This window comes from Anabrus simplex, chromosome 1 (assembly GCF_040414725.1).
Source record: "Anabrus simplex isolate iqAnaSimp1 chromosome 1, ASM4041472v1, whole genome shotgun sequence".
NCBI lineage: Eukaryota > Metazoa > Arthropoda > Insecta > Orthoptera > Tettigoniidae > Anabrus > Anabrus simplex.
The window spans coordinates 892,733,087-892,744,765 of record NC_090265.1 but is presented as its reverse complement, the minus strand read 5'-3'; the positions used below and the strand labels follow the sequence as shown (position 1 = coordinate 892,744,765).

Genomic DNA, 11,679 nt, shown 5'->3' with positions numbered 1-11,679 from the left:
ACTTAGGCAGTCATTAATGCCATAAGTGGATCACGACTTGATGCTGCAACATGGTAAACAACAGGTGAAGGTGTTTCATTTAATTAATTAGCTCTTCAGAATTTTCTATGATACACAACCAATCTCATTTAGCACAATCAGAGAGAGTACAACACATATAAGTTACTTTTAATGTGAGAAAGATTGAGGTGAGATGTTAAGATTCCACCATTCAGATTTTAATATATGGAAATTAAAATACACCATTTCTGTTCAAGTATGAGATATGACTTTTAAAAACCCTAAGGACTAACCAGATACCTGTCACAAAGCCTCTATTTCATTTTAATCTTAGGACTGCCAAGGATCAAAATATTCATCTGTCTATGCTGTACTATACTGTCAGGATCTCTGTGGACTATTTGAACACTAAGATTTTACTTTGACTTTTCATGGTATTCTAGTTTCTTATCCTTGTAGAGTTAATCAAGCAATACAAGTGATGTAATGATGGTAGGGATTCTGATTCATGTTTAAGTGATAATGACTGTTATACACAAGTGAATAATGTGCAGTAGCAACAGAATGAACGTGCATGAAGAAATAGACATAGGCCAAAATGATGTTAGTCAAGCCACCAATTCTACAAGTATCAGTCATATGGACTGGAAATATGTAGGAAATACAGAGGTCGAGAAATTGCATCATATACTCACACCTAACAGGAGAGGTTTCATTCATAACCAACAAGGGAATTCTGCAAATGTGTACTTCAAATTATATAGTTCCTCATTGCTTTGTGGATCCTCACTGCTGTTGAGACAAATAGGTATACTAAATTTTAATAGATATATTAAAAACCTGTTACAGTAAAAAAGCTAAAATGTTAATTTGGTGTGTGGCTGAAATGAGTTTGTATACTATGAAAAATCCTTTTTACAATTTGCTTTACGTTGTACCAACACAGATAGGTCTTATGGAGATGATGGCATAGGAAAGGGCTAGGAGAGGGAAGGAAGTGGCCGTGGTCTTAATTGAAGTGGTGAAAATGGTGTAAAAATGGGAAACCACAGAAAACTATCCAAAAAAAATCTTGAAAGACACTGGGATACTACTTCTTCTCAGCAACACCCTTCTTTTCTGTAGTGATGTCGAAGAATGAATTTCAGATAATAAATAGTATGGTGGATTTAAATGACTGTGGTAGATCGTTGCCAGGTTTGATAACAGAAAGTAGTTCATAACCTAAAAACCTGGGGAGAACTACGTCGCGTGGCCAGCAGCAGAGTCCGCTGGCGAAAATTCATCGAAGCCCTATGCTCCTGAAGGAATCACAGGAAATATGTCAAGTCAAGTCAAGTCAAGTTCATAACCTCTTTCCAGCCTGCAGTACATCATAAGAGATTACTGACAAAGTTAAGGGCTGTTGGAGTAGCTAATCGTGATTGAATGGATGGCTACATTTCTAGGATCTGACCTGATCCTGTAGTGATTAAGAGGGGGGATTCCACAAGGCAGTTATTACTGGACCTTAATGTGTTCTTGAATACAAATGATATGAGCAAAGAACTGGAATCACAGATTAGGCTTTTGTAGAGTATATTATACTGTCATCATCATCCTAAACCATTTCCAGTTTCCCGGGTGTGGTATATGAGCCTCCTCCATCTCATCCTGTCATTGTACCATTCTTCCTCCACCACCTTGTCCCAATCATGACCTCTCAGCAGTACATCGCTCTTAACTAAATCTATCCATTTCCTTCGTGGCCTTCCCACGGGTCGCCTTCCTTCTACCTTTCTGACAAATTCCTTCCTTGCAGTTCTGTTTACTGGCATCCTCTTCATGTGACCAAACCACTTCAGTCTTGAATATTATACTGTACAAGGATATATATGAGATACAGGATTGTGAATGACTGCATGATGATCTCAATAAAGTTGCGAGATGGACGGCAGACATTGGTAAGATGGTAAATTTTATATGATAGCAATGTTTTTAAATGCAACATTCCAGACCTGACAAGTCAGGTTGTATGTTTCACCAAGAGGAAAAGTCCTTGCAATTTTAATTACCATGTTAATGGAGTGAAATTACCTTATGGGGATCAATGTAAGTAGCTAGGGGTTGATGTTGCTCATATCCGTAGGTATAACCTTAAAGTACCCTACACGTGAACCGTGGAAGATCCATATTTTACAACTCAACATCGAAAGTATCAGCAAAGCCAAGTGTGACTTTCTCTCAAACGTTTCGGTGGATAATAACATAGATATTGTTGTCATACAGGAAACACATACTGGCAACGAAGAACAGTTCCAGAAGAGGGCTCACATTGTGGGTTATAGAGCTCTTGGGATGACTTACCATGATATCTAACTATGCTTGGAATAACATCCAAGGAGCTTCACTTTTGTCTCAAAGTATAGATGAAGACATCCACAGTGTAACAATATGGCTAAATGATGTCACCATTGTCAACATTTATGAACCGCCCAACACATCATGGCCAGTTGTAATGAAAATGGCTATTCTCTGCACATCATAATGAAACTGATTAGGGACTTCCCTCACTGCTAGCATCAACCAGTAATAGTAGAAATTCGCATCTCAATCTCAACTGCAAGATTTACACCACATGCCCGGTGCAATTTTCGGAAAGCTGATTGGACATGTTCTCTGTTGAGCTGGATAGGTTTGTTCGCTAGATCCAACTGAAACACCAAAACTACAAACTTTTTTTACATGCAGTAATGTCAGCAGCCAAGAGGGTATAGGAAAGAATACCTCCCTAGTTGGAGCACAGAGAGTGAGGGACTTTACAATGACTTCCACCAAAGTGGAGACTTACTTATTGCTGACGAACTCCTATCAAGTTTGGATGCTAAACGAAGGCAAAGAAAGATGGGCCGAAACTGTATGAAATATGGCTTCACTCACTCCAGTAGAAAGGCATTGAGCCTCCTTAGAAAACTGGGAGAAAGTGGACCAGTTGTTAAAAACCAGACTGCGGTGATACCTGATCAAATAGAGTCTCATATCACTGCAACATCTCGAGTACCAGCAGATAAGAAACACACACGGTTCATCAGACGGCAGCTTCGAGCTCTAAAGTTAAGAATGCATCGCAAATCAGATTACTCTCGTGCCTTCACATCTGATGAAATAGATGCCTCACTCAAAGACCGTTATTTTCAAAATAACAAACACGTAAGCTGTACTGTGGATATCATCTGCAAAAACACAAGTTTTGAACAAAATGATTGCCGTTTCATACCGATTTTAATGTGCATAAAGGGTTTTCGACTTTTATACAATAATCGGATATAACGACAATCCGTTATAGCGAGTGAATTTTTCGCTGTTGTGAATTCTCGCTGTAACGGACTTCTACTGTATATATTTTTAGTGATTAAATTCTACATGAATTAAAAACACCAGTTAGGGACATGTTTTGCCCTAGTCATGGGCATCTTCAGCCTAATACTAAATCTTAAGGTCAAGAATTAAAACTATAAACATCGGAATTTAATAGTAAACTTAACTTAATACTAAATACAATAGTCTTATGCTTTTTACACTGACTGACAGTGACAATGCAACACCAAGGAGGAGTGGTTCGAAAGGGATGAAAGTTGGGGAAAAAACAGAGACGGCACGGATGAATAATTGATGTTTATTTCAAACCGATATGCACGTTACACAATGCGCACGGCATCGACTCAGTAGGATGTAGGACCACCGCGAGCGGCGATGCACGCAGAAACACGTCAAGGTACAGAGTCAATAAGAGTGCGGATGGTGCCCTGAGGGATGGTTTTCCATTCTCTGTCAACCATTTGCCACAGTTGGTCGTCCGTACGAGGCTGGGGCAGAGTTTGCAAACGGCGTCCAATGAGATCCCACACGTGTTCGATTGGTGAGAGATCCGGAGAGTACGCTGGCCACGGAAGCATCTGTACACCTCGTAGAGCCTGTTGGGAGATGCGAGCAGTGTGTGGGCGGGCATTATCCTGTTGAAACAGAGCATTGGGCAGCCCCTGAAGGTACGGGAGTGCCACCGGCCGCAGCACAAGCTGCACGTAGCGGTGGGCATTTAACGTGCCTTGAATACGCACTAGAGGTGACGTGGAATCATACGCAATAGCGCCCCAAACCATGATGCCGCGTTGTCTAGCGGTAGGGCGCTCCACAATTACTGCCGGATTTGACCTTTCTCCACGCCGACGCCACACTCGTCTGCGGTGACTATCACTGACAGAACAGAAGCGTGACTCATCGGAGAACACGACGTTCCGCCATTCCCTCATCCAAGTCGCTCTAGCCCGGCACCATGCCAGGCATGCACGTCTATGCTGTGGAGTCAATGGTAGTCTTCTGAGCGGACGCCGGGAGTGCAGGCCTCCTTCAACCAATCGACGGGAAATTGTTCTGGTCGATATTGGAACAGCCAGGGTGTCTTGCACATGCTGAAGAATGGCGGTTGACGTGGCGTGCGGGGCTGCCACCGCTTGGCGGCGGATGCGCCGATCCTCGCGTGCTGACGTCACTCAGGCTGCGCCTGGACCCCTCGCACGTGCCACATGTCCCTGTGCCAACCATGTTCGCCACAGGCGCTGCACCGTGGACATATCCCTATGGGTATCGGCTGCGATTTGACGAAGCGACCAACCTGCTCTTCTCAGCCCGATCACCATACCCCTCGTAAAGTCGTCTGTCTGCTGGAAATGCCTCCGTTGACGGCGGCCTGGCATTCTTAGCTATACACGTGTCCTGTGGCACACGACAACACGTTCTACAATGACTGTCGGCTGAGAAATCACGGTACAAAGTGGGCCATTCGCCAACGCCGTGTCCCATTTATCGTTCGCTACGTGCGCAGCACAGCGGCGCATTTCACATCATGAGCATACCTCAGTGACGTCAGTCTACCCTGCAATTGGCATAAAGTTCTGACCACTCCTTCTTAGTGTTGCATTTGCTCTGTCAGTCAGTGTACATAGTTTACAATATGTACACTATGTACAATATGTACGTTAACTTTGCCAGAATTTACGAACAATGAATTAATTTATTTTATAATGACTAGACATCCAAATTGTAGATTGGATTGATCACAGCGTGAAATGGGATTTCTCAAATTGTATTGACTAGAGATTTATCACAGCGTGAGTTGGGGTTTCTTCAATTGTTATGGTTGCCTGAGTCGTAAGTATTGTTCCGGAACCTTGGTTGAAGTCGTTATTAGGGTATGAATCTATCTGAATATTCCTTTAGAAAGAAGCATGGTTATGTATTAAGGCTGAAGCATGTATGTTGGAAACTATTGCGGATCGGATAAATTTTTTTTGAAATAATGTCATTCTTGTTGATTAACTTCCCATTGGTGTATTGTTCAACCTTGGGAGGAATATGAGTTGTCTGTAACTGGATAAGAGAAATAAAACGGGGAATTAGAATGATGAAAGTGGAATCCAATATGATAATAATTGCAGAGTGAGTGTTTATCACGTGAACTTACTTGTCTTGTCGACTTAGCTGGGACCAATTGTTCCGGTTGTATCTGAACGACTAAGCTTGCTACTCCTAGTGTAGTACTGATGCTGTAACGGAGGGGTGGAGCGTGGAGGGGAAGGGGGAGTGAGTTTCAAATCGTGCGTCCGTGTTGTTGCTTGAGAGGTGTTACTCAAATTGGATTGGGCGGGCCTGGCATTAGGCGTGGCTATTGGAGTGCACGCGTTCTGTGATTTAAACATACTGGGAACTTTATTCTGATTTACGGCCTGGATTAACCTCGGAGTTATCTCATATAACGGATTTTTGTTATTAATGACATCGTTAAGATTATTATTTTTATTATAAGTTTGTTCCAAATAAATGTAAAAGTTCTCCGTTTCGTTCAATAATTTCCCTTTGCCTAGGCTTTTAACGATCGTCAAATCATTCTCTATTGAGGTGAACTTATGGCCTGTTTCAGTCATATGCTGGCTCATGGCCGAATACTTGTTATGCTTGGAAGCATTGTAATGTTCCAAATACCTTGTGTAAAAGCTCCCTCCTGTTTGTCCAAAATATGTGAACTCACATTGGGCACATTTTAACCTATAAACACCAGATCCTGAGTAAATGTTATTATTATTGACTCTATTGTGGTTGAGGAATATGTTCTGATTATTATTTATTGTCTTGAAGGCTATGTTGACACTGTTTTTTTTAAATATTAGTGATATGATGGATCTAGCTGCCTATCATAGTCTAATATATAGGGCACTAAAAATTCTTCTTTCGCCAAAAAGTTTGGAAACAGAGCTGAATTACATAAGACAGTTAGCTTGGTTCAATGGCATCAAGGTAAATGTAATCAATCGGTTGATTAATAAGATCAAAATTAGGCTATCTTCCAACCAAGTCCCTGAGAAATCAAAGATCAACAGTTACTCCACATTTACGTATAATAGCCCGGCTATAATAACATTTACTCAGGATCTGGTGTTTATAGGTTAAAATGTGCCCACTGTGAGTTCACATATTTTGGACAAACAGGGGGGAGCTTTTACACAAGGTATTTGGAACATTACAATGCTCGACAAGAATACAATATGTTTACTACACCCTCAACAAAGTGATTCTTTAACTACCATGTTCATCTCACACTTGGATTCAGATATGTTATATGCATTTGTACAAGTTTGGATATGTTGAGCCCTGTCTCATACTTACGCTGCGCTCGACCTATATGGCACCTGACGAAGAAATATCTACAAATTTTAATTCTTTAACTGGCAATTTCACCTTGTACTACGAAAATTTGAATATGTTATTTGTATTTGAAAGTATTATTTAATGACTCCTAACTCGTATGAATTATAGCTTTTATTTCACCCTTCATGGACTGTTTTGAAATGGCATTACTGAATATCTACAATTCGAACCTTCACTGCCAAGTTCATCTCGCACCATGAGTTCAGATGTCACGTACAATTCTAAGAGGCTGTTAAATCCTAACTCGCACCAGTGCCATTCAATGAATGATTGAATGCAGACCTTTTGTGCCAAATCCATCACGAACCTACATTTTCGAGTGTGTTTCATGTGTTTTTTGCATTTATCGAATCCAAACTCACACTTGTGCAATTTTTGTCTCGCCCTTCACAGCTGTTTTTTGAATTGACGCTTATTGAATAAGTGATTTCAATCCCTAACTGCCAAATTTCATCTCAACCCAAATATTTTTTAAATGTTATGTGCATTTTTGAGACGATTGTGTTTATTGAAATCTAACCTATGTTTTGTACTACACTCGCAGCAGGCAACATTCAATGGAAGAGTGTCTGAAATAATTTGAATCTCCAATGCCAATCATCTCGTACTTCCGCATGGTTTTGTTACAGTTTATATGTTTTTTGTGTAAGTGATTATGTTATCTCATGTTTATACAATTTTTACTCACCCTTCATGACCATTTTGAAACTGACATTGTACTTCACGTCTTCATGTTCTCTCATTTAATCACACTGACGTAACACCTTGTCTAATATAAATGTCTACATGCTATGCCTATTTCCCACATTTTGGCTGAAGATGACGCCAAACAGCGTCGAAACTAGTTCCAAGTGTAAATATATGTTGTAAATGAACTATAACATTTATTTGTATTGAAAAGATGGACCCTTTTAAGTTTCCTATCTTCCAACACTCAACCTATTATAGAAATTAAACAACATTAATTATCAGTTCAAATCACACAAAAGGATGACAGAAGATGAAAAAAAGCAACCTCATCGGTGAAAAGAGAGAAACAACAGGGAGGTGGAAACAATACTGTAAAATGCTGTATAGCAGAGGTGCTCAGCAGGGCTGGCCTGACGTAAATTCAGGCAGCTTACATAGCAAACACATGTGACAATGAAGCAAGAGAGCAAACACACTTTGCAAGAAGGTCAGTGAAGTTTGATTGTGACTACGAAGCTCTCCTTCACTACGCAGCAAAATACTGATTGGGGTAAAGTATTTTTTGTTAAAGATGCTATAATCGCAAGAAAACCAACCTTTTCAAGATATTCTGGTTTGATTTATAGTGTGCTCAATATTAACATTCAGTTTTATTTTCTTGTATTTATACATTCAAAGGAAATTGACATGTTATAATTTTTGTGTTACAATTTACAGAACACACAAGCTACAATTTACAATTCCTTGGATGGGAATGGCAGCATTTCCAATAAAAAATAAAATTTCTGTTATTCATTCAATAAAATGTAATATATTTACATGATTGAACACGTTTACTGCTTAATTTTGCACAGTGTTGTAGTGTTATGTGACTTTCTCTGTTCACTGGATTTCTTAAAATAGTATTTAAAACTTATTAGGCATCCGATGATAATAGCTAGCCTCTAAATGGCAAAGGAGTTCCATCATGAGTGAGGACATAGATATTTATTATCCAAGATTAATATCTTTTTGCTATTTGCTTCACATTGCACCGACACAGATAGGTCTTATGGTGATGATGGGACAGGAAAGGTCTAGGAATGGGAAGGAAGCATCCATGGCCTTAATTGAGGTAGAGCCCCAGCATTTGCCTGGTGTGAAAATGGGAAACCATGGAAAACCATGTTCAGGGCTGCCGACAGTGGGATTTGAATCCACTATCTCCCGGATGCAAGCTCACAGCTGCGCGCTCCTAACTGCACGGCCAACTCGCCCGGTAAGATTAAAGTATAACAACAATAACGTAAATGCATCTCCCAAATACATATAACAGTATACCTTCAAATAACCTAATTGATGTTATTCCCAGTAACCATGATCAGACTGTTAGTGAGTTTATCAGATAATTTAAACCCAAGCAACCTCAGGCCATAGCTTATCCAACTTAACTCTGTATTGTTGATAAATTCTATGAACTTTCTATATTGCAGGCCTTCACATTTAGTTTTCTTTCGACTCTATGATATTAGGGCGTCTTATAAAATTATTTACAGCGTAAACTGTACAGTAGTTCCTTATTCTCCAACTTTATATACTAATTATCATTAAATCCTGTTTACCCATTTTGTCGTCATTCGGCGCTTATATGGACTTAGTAACAAAAATCCAGTCCGGCCCCACGGTGTACGGGGCAAAGCGTCTGCCTGTCACCCGGCGGCCCCGGGTTCGATACCCGGCACTGTCAGGGGTTTTTAATTGTAAATGCTTAATATCCCTGGCCTGGTCTTTCCTCACATTAAACACTTTACACTTCCGCCATTTACAAAATACACACAGGTTCCTCACATATGGTGCAAGTAGGGGCAAAAGAACTTTCTAGGTCGACGCCCCAAACAAATAGCATTTTTTTAAAAATCCAAATTCATGAATATCTCTGTGATCATAGCCGGTACGGTAACAATGCATAAGACAACCATTAACTCGGCTCAAGGGAGATAGGGTCACCTTCCCTATTCCTCCACTTGAGTAATTCCTGTCTAGCGTGTCCACATCGCGGGGGTGGGCACCCTACACTTCAATAGGCCGGAGTGATAGGATGGCTGAGTTCAGTCGGGAACCAAGTCCCGTGGGGTATAACACGGAACCCATACCCAGGGATACGGGTGAAGACCTCAACGGCAGTGAAGGCGGAAGTGAAAATCACTGGTACAGTGGATCTGGCGGAAGAGCCAATATCTGATCCCTGAGAACTGACTCAGGGCCTGCTGCCTTGCAGGTTGATAGGGGACTATTAAAGGCTAAGGGAGATAACCCTGACAAAAAATCTTCGGAAAGGATAGGCCCAGCAAGTCACCTGCTGAATAATTTGGAATTGCTTTGAAAACTAAATGAGGCCTCGGATGGAAATATTGTAATCTCGAGAATAATGACTCTAGTTCCCTCCTTGGTAATGATATTAATGAAGGTTCAATACCCGATGCTCCATCACAACCAAAGAGGAGAACACACAAAACTATATGAGACTGGAATCAAAACTGCCACGCTAAACATTGTGACACTAATTGGCAAAATAGAGGAATGTGTAGACTTAATGGAAACAAGGAACATAAACATACTGTGTCTCAGTGAAACCAAGTAGAAGGGAAAAGGATCAAAGGAACTCAGAGGGGATATCATCTATTCTGGTCAGGTGGAGATCAAACAAAAATGGAGTTGGTGTTGTTATGGATCATCAAATGAAAGATCATGTAGTAGAAGTAAAATATGTTTCTGATCGGATTCTTCACATAATGCTGAAATTAGATTCTTACCAGAACATCAACATCATTCAGTGCTATGCACCACAGACTGGTTGTGAAGATGAAGAAAAAGAACATTTTGAAGAAGACATAGAGGAAAGAATAAGAGGAGATGGAACGATTATCATAGGGGATATGAATGCTCAAGTAGGAACTGTGAGAGATGGATATGAAAGTATTCTAGGAGCACATAGATGGGGTCCACGAAACCCAAAAGGAACTAGACTCCTTGATCTCTGTCTGAGGAACAACCCTGTAATAGGGAATTCATGGTCAAAAACAAAAAAGCCATAAGGTCACAAGATATGGATGGGATGGAAGAAGTGAATCTGTTATAGATGACTTTTTGATCAAGAAACAACTACAAAATAGACTGTTAGACATAAAAGTGATTCCTAGTGTGTCTCTGGAAAGTGATCATAGACTCCTCACTGGATACTTCAAGTTTAACAAGTTGTAAGAACCACACAGGTAAAGAAACTCAAGACTTGGAAGTTGAAGGACAATGATAGAATAACAGAGTTCCAAGAAAACATCCAAACAGTACTACCAAAGACAGATGAAAGAACAGTTGAGGAGGAATGGAAGGATCTGAAAGAAAATCTAGTAATGATAACTGAGAAGGTATGTGGGCAAACCAGTGGCACAAGAAGATGGAAGGAAACTCCATGGTGGAATGACAGAACAAGAACTGCTGTCCTGAACAAGAACATGTTCAGAAAATATTTCAAGGACCGGACTGACCATAATAAGGAACTATACAGGGTTGCTAAAAAACAAGCAAAACAAGTTGTTACAGAAGAACGAGAGAAGTGGTTGAACAAGTGGAGTGATGAATTGACAGAGGATGTTAATGGTAATAAGAAAATGCTATATGGGATGATGAAAAATAGAAAAAGAGATAAAGAACACTCCAAATACCTAAGAGATGATAGTGAAAATCTGATCACTGAAGATCGTAAGATCAAAGAGACTTGGAGAACTTACTTTGATGAATTGCTAAATGTGAATTGCATACAGCCTACCCAAAAAAACAGTACCGATACTATCTCATGCAAGTCTGCCTCTGACAATGGGTTAGACTTAACATGGGGTGATGTAGAATATGCCTAGAAATACATCATAACTGGAAAATCAGCTGGTGCTGATGAAATTAATGGAGAAATGATCAAGGCTACGGGCATTTTTGGAAAACACTGGATCTACAGGCTCTTTTGTAAGATCTGGAAAGAAGGGGACATACCAGTTGATTGGAAAACAGGCATCATAATTCCAATTTTCAAGAAAGGAGATAGAAAGAAATGTTTCAACTATAGAGGCATCACTTTATCATCTCAAGTTGGTAAATTTTATGAAAGAATTATAGAGCGTAAAATCAGACCCCTTACTGAAGAGAACCTCTTCGAAGACTGTGATGAACGAGATTCAGAGAAAAGTTCACCAAACCATTGGAGGTAAGAAAATGAAA

General features: G+C 40.1%; 1 protein-coding gene across 1 annotated transcript in view; it reads right to left on the bottom strand.

Annotated features, from left to right (window-relative positions):
- LOC136874505 (nucleolar complex protein 4 homolog B) overlaps nt 1-11,679 on the bottom strand; it is a 55,914-nt gene that overhangs the window by 19,792 nt on the left and 24,443 nt on the right. The window lies entirely within an intron of this gene.